Here is an 18081-nt window from a genome sequence, read left to right as displayed (position 1 = left end):
AGCAGGATATGGGAATGGATCTTTTACAGCAGGAGCAACAACTCAACTTTTTAGGAAGAAAAGGTTTGGTTTGACATGCAACAATACATTTTACAAGTCAAAAAGTGTTAGATGACTATGTAACATCAAAATAATTTAGCTGAGGATATACCTAAAATGTCCAAAAATATTATCTCTAGACTTTTGCCAACACAGCTCTTCATGACAATTCCATTACAATTATCTTTGCATTGTTATAGATGGCAGAGTGAAAATGGAGTTGTAAAACTGAAGTTTACCTGATTATTTAATGTTATCTGACAACCTGATAAGTTAAAGAAGACAGATTCCAAAAGTTGTTTTTTCCCATCACATCTGTTTAGAGAACGTGACATGGATCAAGTAATGATTAAAAACACAACACAACAAAACAAATCCTATTTTTGTAAATTTATAAATAACCAAAGAGAGGTACAACATACTCCCTTTCAAGCTGAAAACGGTAGTCTTAGAAAATGCTTGAAACATTTTAAAGTGTTTTCTCACATTTCCAGTGTTTCAACAATATTTATTGTCATTACACTTCACCACATTCCTGGGAGGTAGGTTATGTAAATATCGTTATTCTCATTTTATAAATGAGGCAGCCAGAAGTGATATGAATTATTCAAAGTTTACAACTATTTCACAACAGAGCTGGGGCTGTGGGTGTTGCTCTACTTTGCGGTTACAGGGAGGAGCCCATTGACTAGGAAGTTGGAAATTATGAGTTACATTTTAAAATCAAAACGTATGACTCCAACCAGAGAAGTAGATAGTCATCACGTGAAAATAAATGATTCCTGAATCACCTAGCCCTAACAATAACTTAGATAGATTTTATATTCTTTCTGGAAAAAACAAACATAATAAAGAATTGATAAATCCCTGGTTATTTTCTCAATACCACAAAAGAGTAAACTTGTAATCATAACTAGCATAGAACTATATTCATATTTATGACTTAATTAGTACCTAACCATTGTCACTTAAATAATTATGATTTAAATGTTATTTTGGGTCTTACAGAAATGTCTTATAGTTACAAAGAAATAATGGAAAACAACATTGTGTCCATTATTTGGGTTCTGTGTCCTCCACAAGACTTTTCTTTTGACGCGACCTAACCTGAATCATCTAGGTTGCATGTAGTCACTGCTCATTCACTCATGTAATGAGGAATTACTGACTCTGCATGACAGCAAAGGATGTCCATGCTTTGGAATCAAAATGAAAACAATACAATCCTTACATTCAAGAAATCCACATTTCTCCATAAGGTAAATATATGTAAACAAAACAAATGTAACACAACACATGCTCTATAGACAACGAATATTATTTACAAAGGGTAGAGAAAATGAGTAAGTATATGAGTTCAGAAACTACTTCCCAGAAGACAGAATCCTTGTGTTTGACTTGAAAAACAGTAAGGGCTTTTGCAAGGCAGCTAAACTGGCAGAAAGATCTTGTGAGCAGAGAGAATGTGTTTAGGAAAATAAAAACAGTTGAGTGTTACTTGTGCTTAGGATGCAAGCAGAACGTGGAAAGCCTAAAGAAATAGGAGTAATAGCTTTGAAAATAAATGTATTTGCTTATCTAAGGAGTTTATATATTTTCATATGGGCATAGGGAGCTTTCTAAACATTTTTAATCTTAATTTTTAATTAGGAAATTGACATAATCACACTTGAATTTTTAAAAAAACTTTGTGTATATAAATAAGAAAACAGACTCTAAAAGTGTAAGTAATTCCCCTGACAGCTGGGATTCAAACTTAAATAATGCTGTAATGTGCTGCCTCCCTATTTAAGAGACTATGAAATGGTGTGTTGAAAGCCTGAACTAAGGACGTCAGAAGTATTTTAAGGCAGAATTGTTGAGACTTTTCTTTGGGATACATTAAATATGGGAATGATACAGAGGAAAAGTTTATATCAAACTGAGGCAATACATTAATAGAAGGTCTTTAATAAATTATATAAGAAAATGATCAGTATGGGGAACATTTTATTTAGATACATTTTGATGAGACGTGGGTAGAGATGCTTAATAAGCATTTAAAAAATTAAAACTTGAAATAGACATGTTGATGATGTTAGACATAGTACCATAAATTCAAGAGTCATAAGGCTATCGAGCAAATAAGATCTTCCTAAAATATTGCATAAAGAGAAAAGAAGGGCTGGGAATAGACCTCTGGTAGATTACTTTGCTAAAGCTGATATAACAAAGAACTACAAACTGGGTGGCTGAAACCACAAGGAATTATCTCATAGTTTGGGAGACTAAAGTCCAAAATCAATGTGTCAGCAGGATTGGTTCCTCCTGAAAGCTTTGAGAGAATGGTCTGTTCCAGGCCTCTCCTTGGCTTGGAGATGGCCACCTCCTTACTACATCTCTTCACACGATCTTCCCCTCTATCTGTATCTCTGTGTCCATATTCGCCCTTTCTATAAGGAAACCTGTCACACAGAATCAGTGCCCACAGTAATGATCTCATTTTACTTGGCTACTTCTATGAAGATCCTATCTCCAATAAAGTCACATTCTGATGACATATTAAGGATTAGGATTTAAGCATATGCATTTTCGAGGAGCACGATTTATCCTATTAAAACTTCACTCTCTGACCCCCCGACCCCCAAATTCATATATTTCTCATATGCAAAATACATTTACCCCAAACCCAACATCCCAAAAAATCTTAACCAATTCCAGCATCAACTCTAAGTCCAAAATACTATCTAATCATCTAAGATCAGTCATGACTGGAAGGTAAGATGTGATTCATCCTGATACAAAATTCCTTTCCATTTATGAATCTGTGAAACCAAAAAAAGAAAAAAGTTATCTGCTTCGCCAAAATATAACAGTGAACAAGCATAGGATAGACATTTCCACTTCAAAAGGGAGAAATTGGATGAAAGGGGTCATGGGAACAAAGCCAGTCTGAAATCTAGTGGGGTAAATTTCATTAAATTTTAAGGCTTGAGAACAATCCTTCTTGGCTGGATCCTCTGACTTCGGCTTTTGTGGCTGCAGTCTCTGGGAGCAGGCCCTGTGGGACTGAGAAAGTTGTCTCAACCTCTGGAACTAACGAGAAGATGGTCCTGCCCCCATCACTCCACCCCACAAACTGTCTAGACCTGTGGTATCAGTGGCAGTCCTAATGATCTCTGAACTATCTTTGGGATCATTCTTCCCTTTTCTTGAAGGACAGCACATGTTCACAGCCAGATATCTCTACTAGTCCATTCCCTGCCCACAGAACAACACAAGTCCAAAAATCTTTATTTTGTCCCATCTCTGTTCCTTTCAGTCCAAGCTGGCAGTGCTTCTGCTAGGATACAATTCTCAAAAAGTTGTTGGCCTCCCATGCAATTCACAGGGGCCAAGGTCATTAGACAAGAGGGTCCTCCACAGAGCTGTCCTGGTTAACCACATTTCTATTCCTTTCTTTTGCCTAGATGGTTGACTGGATTCATTCATCACACAGACAATCTCTTTAGCAAAGGGTCCTGTTTCATTAGTCCTGTTTCTAGAGGAGGCTATCTGGGTAGGCAGAGAATCTTCCAAATCATCTTATTGCTGAGCAGTTTCTTCTTCAATGTATCTTTCTCCTCTTAAGTTTTGCCAGAGACATCAAGTAGAAACCAAGCTGCATCATTAATATTTTGCTCAGCAATCTCCTTAGCTAAATATTGAATTTCATCACTTACAAATTCTACTTTGAACAAAATACTAGAACACAATTTGGCCAAGATCTCTGCCATTTTATTACAAAGATCGTCCTTTATCCAGTTTCCAATAATGTTTCCTATTTCTATCTGAGCCCTCACAAGAAGCACCTTAACATTCTTATTTCCAGGGACATTCTGTTAATGATGATATATGTATCCTCTACGACAAAAAAGCTTTCTCTACAGCTCTCTTTTCTTTTTGTACCCTCACTGGAATCGCCTGTGAATTTCAAGTTTCTACCAAAAATCTCTTCAAGTAAATCTAGGATTTTTTTTTAAAACATCCATGCTCCCCAAAACTCTTCCAGCCTCTATAAACCAATTCCACATTTTTTAGATACTTGTTACAGTAGCAAACTACATCTCAATACCAACAAAATCTGTATTAGCCAGGGTTCTCCAGAGAAATGTATATAGTGTGTGTGTGTGTGTGTACACTCATATTTGTAGTAAAAATACAACAGGGGAACTGCAACAAATTTATAGGAGTTAGGGGTATATTAAAAAAGAAAAGAAAGGCTTCTTTTCAAGAAATACCATTTGGAAGAGATAGATATAGTTAAGATGTAAGAGGATGTTTCATTATTTTTAATGAAGGAAGACAACACATTGAAAAAATGTAGCAGATGAGAGGGTTCTACTCTGATGACTAATTCAACGGTCATTCTACAAATATTAATTGCATTGTAAGCATATATTTAGGACTGCTAGATACCTTACTAGATAACAGAGATACAGCAAGTGGTTGGTTGAAAGTCCTTGTACTCAAGGCTTTTACAAAGAGACCATCTCATTAAGGACTTGGCTGCTTTTGTAAAGAATTTGAGCATTACCCTAGCGACATATAGTTATGAGAGAATTTTAAACGAGAATAGCATAATCAAGTTTGTATTTTAGAAACTCACTCTGGGTTCAGGACAAAGAGTGTATAATAGCTTCTCAAGACTTGAGAAGCTTTGTATCTATCCAAGAAAGAAATACGGACTGACAGAGCAAGGTAGTAGCAGAGGGCATTGAAAAAAAATGGACAGATTTGAATTTGAATGTGTGAATTCTTCAGATTTTTATTCTCAATAAGAAAATGACAATTCTCCTCCATGTTCATTGCAGCATTAGTTACAATAGCCAAGATAAGTGTCCATTGATAGATGAATGGATAAAGAAAATGTGGCATATATACACAATGGAATATTACTAAGCCATAAAAAATAATGAAATCTTCCATTTGTGACAACATGAATGGACATAGAGGGCATTAGGCTTAGTGAAATTAAGTCAGACAGAGAAAGACGAATGCCATATGATTTCATTTATAGTGGAATCCAAAAAGTAACAAAAACAAAACAAAACAAAAAAATGCATAATACAACAAAACAGAAACAGACTCACAGATATAGAGAACAAATTGATGGTTCCTAGAGAGGAGTGTCGTGGAGGGATGGGTGAAATAAGTGAAGAACATTAAGGGGTATAGGCTCTCAGTTATAAATTAAATAAGTCAGGGGGATGCAATGTACAGCATAGGGACTATAGTCAATAATATTGTAATAGCTTTGTATGGTGACAGACAGTTACTAGACTGAATGTGGTGATTGTTTCATATGGTAATGTTGAATCACTACGTTGTACAACTAATATAGTATTATTGTATGTCAGCTATACTTCAATAAAAAAGAAAATTAGGATTCTCCATTTGAGTGGCTACTGGTAATATATAATCAAATGTCTACACTTATGGTGGCATTCTATACACAATTATGAGTTTATGTAAGTTGAAAACACTTGAACTCTGAAGTAAAATGTGCTTGTAAGCTTTCAAATTTAGTAAGTTCACACAGAATCACCAGGACAATCCCAGTAAATTACCCAAGGATTTTTTTCAATGGCATCCTGCCCAATGAAAGATGCAACTTAAAATAATAATTGAGAGGCTTGTGGGAAATCATGTTCTATGAATAGACAAACTTTTTTTTTTTTTTTAATCTGAGTTCACTTTGGATTTTTAACTTTGCAATAATGATGGGAAATTTAAGTTTCAAGTTTTTGCAGTCTTACAAGTTTTCTGCTTTAGAAATGTTTTTGAAGTGCTCTATCTGAAGCAGCAGTTAATGTCTCAGCTCTGCAAATTAAGCCAATGCTTCTACATCAGTGAAAAGAGGCACTGAGAGGAACGGGGAGAGGGAGAGAGGGAGAGAGGGAGAGAGGGAGAGAGAGAGAGAGAGAGAGAGAGAGAGAGAGAGAGAGAGAGAGAGAGAGAGAGAGAGAGAAACTGAATCTCAAGGAGTGTAAACCTTTTTCTTTTTGCCTAAATGTTTCATCTCTGGAGTTTCAGATTTTGAAGGATCTTCCCCCAATTTAAAAGTACAGATCAAGGAAAAATTGCTGTGTGACTCAAGAGTGTGGTACCCAAGCTTACTTTCCTGGCTTCACACAGATTCCTTGAAGTTTGGAAGCCAATTTCTCCTTTTTTGAAAGTTAGCATGGCCAAAGAACTGAGGCAAAAATACACAAGGGAAACTAACATGCATAATTATATTACTAATTATGTGTGCATAACTAAACACAAATAACCAAGCAAAATAATCAAGAAATACAGCAAATATTTGATACTTGTCCAAATTAATGTTAGTTTGTAAAGCTAAAAATCATTTGTATTCGTTTTTTGCCATTCCTGAAAGAAGCTAAGAAACCAGAGTTGTGAGTTTAAGTAAATTAAATTCCTCTGTATTTACTTAAATACTTCCAAAAATTTCTTGTTTTTTTCCTTTTCCCCTTAAAATTATCATTTGAGAACGGAAAAATTATATGTTCCTCACCAATTTCTCTACTAATCCATTGTTGGTTCTCCTAAACCCTATTTTTTTTTTTTTTTTTCTCACTGGCAAAATAAAAGTAAACACATTCAACACTTTAGAGGGTTTCATATATAGGCATTTATAAGTAATCATTAAACAAGATGGAAAATGTGGTGTCATCCTGATTCATTGTAAAATCTTCCTCAAAGTGAAACTGGACAAGGAATGACTAATCATTGTACTTTGTAAGAAAAATAATATTATAAAAAATATAAGAGATCTAGTGAAATAATAAAAACTTTCAAGTATGCCTTTTATCTGTAAAGAATCAGTCCAATTTATACCTTCAATATCTGCATATATGGCTCTATTCAGTAAAGCTTTAAATTTAGGACACTGTTACTTATCAGAGATAAGAATTTGACAAATGATATAATAACTCATCTTCTTTTATTGTCGCTGCTAATGGTAATTAGAGGAAAATATTTCTCTGTTTTACTTTGCTTGTCAAGAAATCCCATTTTATAAAATACCACAATACAGAAACCATTTGCTGAGCAGGCTTTTTAAAATTGGGTTTTAGTTTAAGTATTTCTTGTTTTCTATTTTCAACAGACCCAAGGCTGGGTTTTTAGAAGCTTCATTCATGCTTTATGCCCTTATTTTATTACATATTATTGAGCACTTGGAATGTGCAAAGTTTCTGCCAAACACAGTGAAAACCCAAAAGAGGAAGCATAATTGGACAGTGCTGCTAAGAAATTTAGAGACATTCAAATGAGGGCATAGGACTGGGCTGGTTATGTTACTGCCAGCTGGGGAAGTGATAAAAAGGATAAGAAAAAACTGATGAGGTAGTGATTGAGCTCTTGATTTGAAGATAAGATAGAAAAATAAAATGGAATATCAAGTGGGTGGAGTAGAATGAAGTCAAACTAAGAACAGGAGAGACTCATGCAAAGAAATGGAACAACATTCGTAAAAAAATGTCAGAGAGAGATAGGGGGTCAGAGGAACATAGACTTTGGTTTAAGGAAGATTAAGAAATGCAATTGGTAAGTAGGCTTGACATCGTTTTGGAGAATAAGTGCTAGACTGGGAAGTTTGGTCTTATACTATGGTCACAGCGATAGCTCTCGAAGGTTTTTTAAACAAGGAAGTGACAGGATCAAATAAGTGCTAGAAAAAGATCAAACCAGCAAGTCTTGGAAGGAGAGGGAGTTGGGAAAGAAACTGACAGAATTGCCTTCAATGAAAGTAATTCCAAAATTTCAGGTTGTATATGACAAGGAGATAAGGCTTAATTTCAATAAACGCTGTCCTCTTTCACAGGCTTTGGGGACACACAGCTCCCAGATCAGGAATACCTTGAAATAGTTAATAATTAACTGCAGTGATGAATTATTTTACGGTGCTTATAGTATGTCAATCCAGCCTTTCATTTGCATTAGAAGTACAAGCAAATTCACACAAGGTAAGAGAAGTAGACTATGAACATTTATTATCTATATTTCTAGAGTTACTGACAACTTTGATTCTCTGCTATAAGGGAACATACCTTGGAAGAAAAAGCTGCACACTAAACTATTATTGAAGTTATACCTATCTTTTCAAGTGTCTCTGACTTAGAAAATCAGTATAAATAAAATGAATTTAGCTATATATTTTTAGAAAACAATCAATATCACCATAGTGAGCAACCTAAAATAATGCAGCATAGAGGAAGGGAATTTCAGGCAAAAAGAACAATGGATTAAATATTTAACTCATTTCAGGAGTGCTTACTATGAAATTACAGAAGTAAGTAATTTAACTTATGAAAAGTACTAAGGAGAAAAGTTCTATGCTGTACAACAACCAGGGAACTTATGGTTTCGTGAGTATAGTATAGTGAGTTAGTAAGTTAAGACTCGTGGATGAAAAGCATTACGAGGTCATCAAAGGATTAAAGTTTGCCAAATGACAAGATAGGGAAGATTGGTTTCTTGTCCTGTTGCCACACGTCAGCAACAGCATCCTGTGTACAGAAGAGAGGGAGTGATCATTTTTGCCCACACACTCACATGGCAGTTGTTAGATTTGACTGGACAAAAAGAGTAGTAAAAATATTTTACCTGTGTTTAGTTCAGCTATTAACTTACCATGTATCCAAGAAAAGTCACCTACCATGTCCAAATTTGAAACTGAGTGACCTAAAGTCAAAATAATTTTTATAATATTTTTTATAATCTTGATAAAAGGTATATGATTATATCATAGCTTAAAGGGGTTCAACATTTATTTCTACTTTTCTATTTAAAGGACTGATTTATTTATTTATTTTTTTTAAGTCACCTGTCATAAGCTTTAGGGGAGGGAATACTTACAGTATTTTTTTTTTTCCAAATAAAATAGAGAAATTCTAAGTTTTAGGACACTACTAAAATATCCACCTCAGAAAATCAGCTAAAACATTTTAAATTCACGAGGTGCCTTAGAATCCTACATGTGGAAACATGATTACATTCTGAGAACACAGACATTTGCCTTACTAGTTTTTAGAATATCATAGAAATTGAACTTCAGTAAATACTTGTTATATATAGATGATTATTAAATGACACTAAGTTCTGTCAATGCTATTATCTATATTCCTTTGAGCCATAATTTTCTTATCTATCAAATGAGGTATTTGAATGAACAATGTCATTTTTTCCAGTTATAATTCCAGAACACTTTTTAAATAACATGTCTTAAATCACACTGACCTCTATTATAAGTTGCTTTTAAAAACTAGTGGCAAACACAAGTTGGAAATTCACACCATTGCATAAAATAGAAATATAAGAATAGGGTGTGTCCTATTTAGAAATAATTTTAAAGAACATCTAACACTTGGGAAAGGCTGGATTATGCTGCAGTAACAACCCTGACATCTTGGGGACTTATCATAGCAAAGATTTATTCTCAGTCACCCAACATGTTCAACATTACTTGGCTGGCGAACTTTGTTCTGTTTTGTCATGCCAATAAAGAGTGTACCATCTGAAAATGCATCGTGCAAAAGTTACAACCGCCATGGTTCACTGTGGCATGGCAGAGGTCCTCATGATGTTCTCAATTCCTGCTGTTCTCTTTCTGCCTGGACGTAAAGCATGTCTCCTCTAATCGGAGTCCATTGAAAAGAGTAAGTACAATTGTCCTGCCTAACAACAAGGGGCTGGGAAGATAAAGAGACTTACAAAGTGTGCATTAGTTCTGCCTCCCACACAGAACCATGCAGTCTTAGAAGAGAGACACTGTGTGGTATTAAGTCCAATACCCCTTTAAGGGAGCAGGCTGACCCCAGGGAGATGAACTGACTTCATCATCCATAGCCAGGTAGAGACAAAGCTGAAACAGGTAAATATATATATATATATATATATATATATATATATATACACACATACACACACACACACACACACACACACACACATATATATACACATATACACTATATATATACACTATATATATATATATATACACTATATATGTATGCATGTGTATGTGTATATATATAGTGTATATATATATATAGTGTATATATATCACACACACATAGGGTGTGTGGGGGAGAGATTTATTTATTTATTTATTTATTTCGTTTCAGGTGTACAAAACAATGTGATGGTTAGACATTTACACCCCTCACAAAGTGATAACCCCTCTCTCCCAATCTACTACCCCTCTGACATTATATATAACTGTTACAGTTCCATTGAATGAAATCTTACCATTTGCAACAATACGGGTGGACTTAGAGAATATTATGCTAAGTGAAAAGTCAGATGGAGAAAGACAAATATCATATGATCTCAGTCATATGTGGAATGTAAAGACCAGAATAAATGAGCAAACTAAACAGAAATAGTCTCAGAGATATAGAAAAAAACAAACAAACTGATGGCTGCCAGATGGGACGGGGTGTGGATGGGGGAGAAGGTAAAGGGATTAGAAATTACAAATTAGTAGCCATAATATTGCCATGGTGATATGAAAGACAGTTTGGGAATATAATCAACAATGTTGTAAAGATTTTGTAGGGTGTCCAATGGGCACTTGTCTTATTAGGCAGACCACTTCGTGGACGGTATAGATGCCTGACCACTGCACTGTACACCTGAAGCTGAATAATAGTGAATGTCAACTATAATTTAATATATAGATCTATATCTATATCTATATCTATATATAATCATGCGATGTGGAATGAAACACATAATTGTACACATTGTGTTCTATCCAATTCCATACTTTTGAAGCTGGAACTTTCAGCCTAGAAACTTCTCAGGTGCGTTTTAATTCTAATCCTCTGTGGGGCTAGCATTTCATTTCTGAGTCATTGACCAAAGCTAAGCAAACAGCTGAGGCTAGCACAATCTGGATAAGATGGGCAAAGATTTAATTTCATTACCTCCCCTCATACATTACACAGATAGCAGAGTTATCTTTTTAATACAGGCCCATTACTCATTTTCAATGGTAAATGCCTAAGTTCACTGCAGATAGTTAAGTGCTAACCAGGTAGTAGTGTCTGAAGTTTCTCTTGAATGTCATCCTAGCAAAAGGACTATTGCACCTTCTAACACTGTCACTCCACCACTTGCTCTCTAAAAGCTTATCTGTAAATACTAGCTACAGAGGACAGTCTACTGCTTTATGCTCCCTCCTTATCCTGTTTTTCCTTTTCTGAACAAACATGAGAAAGAAAAAAACAAACAAACATACACACACTTGAGATCCTTTTTTCTGTATGTGAACCTTGTCCTAACATATTTCCTACTGTAACTATATATACATATAGTTATATATATTTTATTTATACACACACACACACACACACACACACACACATATACATTTCCACATGCATAGCCATACTTTGATCTGTCCAATAATTTTAGGCCAGGATGTTTAAAAGATTTGATCTTTTTGTCTAGCTTTATGAGATTTTGCCATCTGTCTGGTCATAGTTTTAGTCGCTCATGTAATAATGATAATAACCTGGAGCTTTGCACCACCGTCTCTAGTTTCTTAACTACCCTGTCTAAACCTTTCCCCATGGACACTCTGCCTATGGCTGGCTACCATGCTCAGCTCATGCTGTGCTCTGTTTAGCCAAAATATTTTACCACAGCCCTGCTCAAGTCAAGGGCTAGTGGCCCAGTCCACAATTCATTAGGAGGATTTTCCTATCCCACTATATATTCCATAGAGTCTCTGTTACCAACTGCTCATCTAATAAACTAATGTTCACTGAAATTAATATACCCATGTCTGAAGTTATAGTAACGCATTGTTTTGCCAAAAAGCTTTTGAACTTTAGTATGAACTCCATTCTTAATCCAGAGGTGAATGTTAGACATTTCTCACACTTCAATCCATCAGTGAGGAAAAGGTTGTTTTGTTTTTTGTGGTTATTGTTGCATTTTACCTGATTTAGTTTTCAGTTTGCTCTTCAATAATTCCCCATTGTGGTTACTGGGTCTGTACACATCTTGTCCCTCTTGGCTGCCCTGTGAAAGATCAGTAGTGGCGCCTTTCCTTGTGCAAGTGCCATGTTGTCATATTGCATTCTGACAACAGCGACTCTGCAGCCACAGAACAAGAGCCTGACCCATGGGTTAATGGTGGGCTCTCCCTTGAAAAGAAGAGAGGACCTTTTCTGTTTCATCTATGGAAGAGGAAAGTCTTGAAGAGGAAACAGAAACTTGAAATGAGGGTTTAATACATCAAATATATCAAACAGGAATTTCTCAGCTCTTTGAAAACCATGTCCTTGAAACTTGATTTGTGAGGAGTTGAAACCCTTTTAAGGATTATTTATAATTGAATTTATGAAGGCTTGTACTATGTTTCCATGACCAGTAACTAGATATGGGGAGATCTTTAAGGCCAGTTCAAGTTGAAGATGAGAGACCCATATTTTATAGGCCAGATGATCTAATTGTATCTATGTTCTCTTCTGTTGGAGTTTTTAGGAAAGTTTTGTTTAAATGATCCATTCTACTATCTCTCAGTTATAGATTGATTAAGGAAAATATTCAAGTGACCACTTAGGGAGAGGTGTTAAAAGGGCACAGGTACCACTCTAAGATCTGTGTAATAGCAACAGTATTAATAATAATAGCTATACTAGTCCAGGCATTCCTCTAAGTTCTATTTCCTTTAATCAATAATATTGTCAGTGCTATTAATAATCCCATTAATAGGTGAGAAACCTGAAGCATGGAAAAGTTAAGTAACTTATTCAAGATCATATAGATTGTGAACACTAGAGGGAAGTGAACCTTGTTTGGGACTCAACTAATGCTAGATTCAACTATTTTTCCCATATGATGATTCTCTCTCTTTTACCTGCCTGCATTGAATGTTCTTGATTTTATGTAATTAAGGAAGACAGTGGCCTTCAATACATCCAAGCACTGTAACATACTGAGCTTGGTTTTGTGGCTCCACTGTTGCCCTATTATGCCAATACAATACTTCTCTTCTCTCCTCTCAGTGATCACATAATTAGGATAAATTACAGTTATCACAGTTAATGCTGGAATCTGCTTAGTTACATAAATGTCATTTCCATGAATGTCTTACTTTTTTGACATTGTGTATCCTCTCAAATATGTCACGCTGTTTTGAAAAGTTCTGCTTTTACTTATTCATCCAACTGACTGCATTCACCCTTCTCATGTAAATGATACCTTCTCTACAGTAATAAAACATATCTGTTTGTTAAACCCAATCAGCTACTTTCAAAGATCAGTCTTTCTCAAGCAAATAAGGCGGTGAATTCATAAATTCTAATATCTGGACAATGTATTCCACTTAGTTTACAGAAAAGAACAACGTTAACAGTGCTATTTGTTTTTAAAAGGATGAATATAGAACATCAATGAATGAGTAGCAATTTGTCAGACATTCTGAAGAGTTAATGTATACATAAAAAGTTCTATAGGTTTCTTCTTCTTCTCTACTTCAAGTTAACCCAATAATCCATTAGCTATCTAACACCCCTAAATCCCAGAAGTATGAGGTTTTTGTGTTTGTTTTTGTCAACCTACCCTCTTGAGAAATGGTGGACAACAGACTAAGAAAGAGAAGAGAGAAATAATTCAAAGATTGAAACAGGACCCTTTGGGCACTGTTCTAGAAGTGGAGATAGGGCAAGAAATAAGAACAAGAAACGCCTATCTTTGCCATTCAGATTGATTTCAGAAGGAGAAAAAGAGTGAAAGCAAAAGAAATAAGAATTTAAGCCCTGATTATGTTGTATTGTTTCCATGTATAATCTCAAAAGAAATCTCCCTCTTCAAATGGCATTTTGTATGGGATCAAATGGATACACAACAATGCTACAGAGGAATCAAAGTCTGTTACCCCCCTGAGATCTGCATCTTTGAATGCTTTTGTATCTGAGAAAATACTTTGCTGATAATTACTGTGTTTTTAAGCCTACCATTTGAGTATGCATTGCTTCTCATTACTTCCCTGAGTTCCCATGGTTTGTAGAAAAGGATATGTGAATAGATTGGGGGAAGAATGGGCTTAGTCCCCTATTTTGGTATTTAAGAACTGAGTCATGAATTGAGTGAGTTGAGGATGTCTTTTGGTGTTGCTTAAGTCATTGTAAGTACTGGCTATATCTTTATCACATAATAATCTTGGTTCAGGAGCCGATCATGGAAAGAGCAACTAGCTGAAACCAACAAGCGGACAGAAAGATACCGAGTTTTTCAGAAAGAATTAGCTGTTTTATGGTTTGAAAACCCAAGAGAATAGTTAAAGAACTTAGCAATTGTTTTTGCTTTTTTTTGCTTTTTTGGGAGGGTTCACAGAAAAATTAAAGAAAGATACAGAGATTTCTTATATATTCCCTGCCCCCACAACTGTTTAGTATCTTTTTCTTTCTCTTGCTTTTTTTACCAAACGATTAGGAAATCTCTTAAGTTGCAACTTTATGACTGTATTGCAAGTTCAGGCCAGGTTGTTGGACTTGAGTCACTCACTGACAGATAATTCTAAGGTAAAAAGTTGTAGGAAGTTTTTATGATATACAGTCCTAATTCCAATCTACATATAAACAAATGAAATTTGGGGATAATATTGGTCATATAAGTAACAGAACTGTTATTTTGCTTAATATTAGAAAGGGAGAAACTGAAAATAGGAGAGATTGCTGCTTCCTCCATGGCATCTCACAGCTATTATATGCCTATTACCTACCAGTGGAATTCAAATATATATATACACACACACACACACATTGTTCTTCATTGCTGATATCTTAGTAAACGTTATTTTTTTAATGTGGACTAATAATATATCATATACAACTATGAACAAGGTAGTGTTTATGAAATTTTAAGGCCAAATTATTGTAGTAAGGCTTGTGCCAGATCTTCCTTAAAACAAAATGAAATTTAAGATTTCATGTATGGATAGTAAATATGAAGGATGAGAAATAAAAAAGAAAAAATGATACCCATTGGTCTCTGTGAGCAAACAAAGAAAGGACAAGACAAATTTTGAAGATCAATAAATAAGAACCCAAACTTTGATTTCAGGGGTATGGCACCAGAAGTTACTCATCCATAAGGCCCATATCACCCACCCATTTTTCTTGTGTTTTTCTCGTGTTTTTATTATCCTATTATCCTACTATTATCCTATGTCCACACTGGTCTTCAGTTTCCTGCCTCAGGTGCTTTGCTCTTTGTTTTTTCTGTCATATCCCTTTTTTTCTCAATATATTTTTTTCTCAATGACACGACTCACCCCTTCTCACCTTTCAGGTGTCAATTCACACAGCTCCTCAGAGACCTTCCTTAAATTTCATATTCTCATTAGCTTCCCACTCCCTTTTATTTTCTATCACAGCAAACATCCTTTTGTTGCCAGTATAGCAATTCTTGCCATTTGTAATTATTTTCTCTTTGCTTTGTCAATAATTGTTTCTACTTCCCTCCAACTAGAATCCAAACTTTAGCAGGTAGAAACATTACCTAATGTAACTTTTATCTGAAACTTTGTACCTAAAAGGAATTCATAGATATTTATTCAATGAATGAGTATGCATTTGAATTAGACCTGAATATGAAACTGATCAAGTGATATCATCCGATATCAAAAAAACAGTTTCTATATCATAAAGTTCCCAGACGAGTAAAGGCATTGCTATGGGTATCTCTGCTCCAGAGAAATGCCCTGTGAGCCAAATTCTTGCTTTTTTTTTTTTTTTTTTTTTATATTCACAAATGTAATGCTTATTTCTAAACAATGATATATGAAATAATGTTATTTTCTGTATACTTTTTGGGTTACTTGATGTGCTTTTTAAAGATTATTTTAGTGTAAGACCACTTAACATGAGATCTACCCTCCTAAAAAGTTTTAATTGTACAGTATATTATTGTTCACTGTAGGTACAATATTGTACAGCCGATCCCTAGAGCTTATTCATCTTGCTTAACTGAAACTTGATGCCTGTTGATCAGTAACTCTTCATTTCCCTCTCTTGGCAGTGCCTGGATAATCACCATCGCACTCTTTGATTTTATGAATTTGACTATTTCAGATACCTCATGTAAGTGGAATCATGCAGCATTTGTCTTATTTCACTTAGCCTAGGATGTCAAGGCTCATTCATGTTGTTGAATGTGTCTGAATTTCCTTCTTTTTTTATTAAGGCCCAACAATATTCCACGATATGCATACTCCACATTTTCTTTATCCAATGTATTAGTTGATGGATACTTAGGTTGTTTCCGTACCTTGGCTGTGGTGAATAGCGTTGCAATGACCATAAGAGTGCTAACATCTCTTCCATATCTTCACTTAATTCTTGTGGATTAACACGAGAAGTTGGTTGCTGGGTCATATCATAGCTCTGTTTTTAATTTCGTGAGGAATTTCCGTACTGTTTTCCATAGTGGTTGCATCATTTTGTATTTCCACCAATAGTGTGTACGGGTTCCAATTTCTCCACATTCTTGCCAACACTTGTTTGTTTTGTTGACATAACCATACTAACACGTATAAAGTGATATCGCATTGTGGTTTTGATTTTCATTTTCCTAATGATTAGTGACATTATGCATTTTTTCAAATACCTATTGGAAACTTGTATGTCTTCTTTGTAAAAATGTCTATGCAAGTTCTTAACCCTTGATGTTTTCTTTGGAGGATGGTGGCAATGGAGGATTAGAGATTCTGTCTGAGATGTGCATTGAATCCCCTGTTTCTGGATCAAAGAAACCCAAGAACCTTCAGAGTTCTATTTTTAAGAAGTATCTTAGTTCCAGTATTGAGGTATGGAGAGAGAACAAGAAGTCTCTATGTTTCGTATTTGTACCATTGCAACCCAATACATAGACTGCTACATTAAGCTTCTAATTGACTTTTGTGCTATTTTTGATCCCCACATACATGTTAAGGAAGAAATTAGCTATGAGAGAGTATTGAGAACTCTAAATTGTCATCTGTGACTTAAACCAAGCATGGAACCATCACATCATAACTTGGTTGGCGGGTCTTTGAGGGGTGAGGTTTGCTCACTGATTAGTCACTGAATGACTTGGTTCCTGGTTTCTAGGCCACCTTTCTCCAGAAAAGCAGGGATTATGCTAATAGGATACGTGGAATGAATTTTAGCAACAATCTTTTTCCTTTTGGGTGACTTCAGTTTTCTGACATCAGATATAGGATATGTTTTATTCATTAGTTTCTAGTTATAATAAAGTATAGTTCCTGAAATCTGATACCTGTTACTGCAATTCAAATAAAAGTGTTTTGAATATCTTTATTTTTATTGGGAAAGTAAAAATCGTGTTGTTGGTTTTCATCATTCTTACTCACTGCAGAAGTTGTTCCTTCAGTGATTATCTCAGGATACAAAGATATATAGGTGAACCGCGTTATTGCTTTAATGCTGTTGATCATATATTTGGCAACAAGGAAAGCAGAAATAGAGTGTTATATTCTAATTAAATCCTAGAATCCTGGGGTCAAGTTACCATGGTTATGTCTTCTAAGAATATACGGGTGCTCACTTTCCTCCTTCTAAATTCATACAATTTTTTAAAGGACTTTCTAATTCTAGTGACTGCATTCCATAAATTTTCACTGCTTTACAGAAAGAAAAATATGACAGTGAGAAAGAAAGAGAATAGCCTCTAATTCATCACTTTTATTTATACTCTTCGGTTATTCTTGCCAAACTTAATAACCCTAGCTCTGTAATTTTGGTCAATGTCTTTGAGAGAAAGAAGATTTGATTGGGACATCCTTCCTGAGAAGTATTTATATATCTTTAGTCACCTCCAACATTTGTCAAATGTAGGTTTGCTGCATATTCCTACCTCTAAATTTTTGTTCAAATTACATAATGCTAGATATTATACTAGATAACATTATTTGACCTGTAGCTCCCAATTTATATAGGCTTTGAAAATGAGACAAAGTTGCACTATACTAGCAATCCTTACTTTTTGTGTGATAAA

This window comes from Rhinolophus sinicus, linkage group LG05, assembly GCF_036562045.2.
Source record: "Rhinolophus sinicus isolate RSC01 linkage group LG05, ASM3656204v1, whole genome shotgun sequence".
NCBI lineage: Eukaryota > Metazoa > Chordata > Mammalia > Chiroptera > Rhinolophidae > Rhinolophus > Rhinolophus sinicus.
This window is presented reverse-complemented; position numbering follows the sequence as displayed.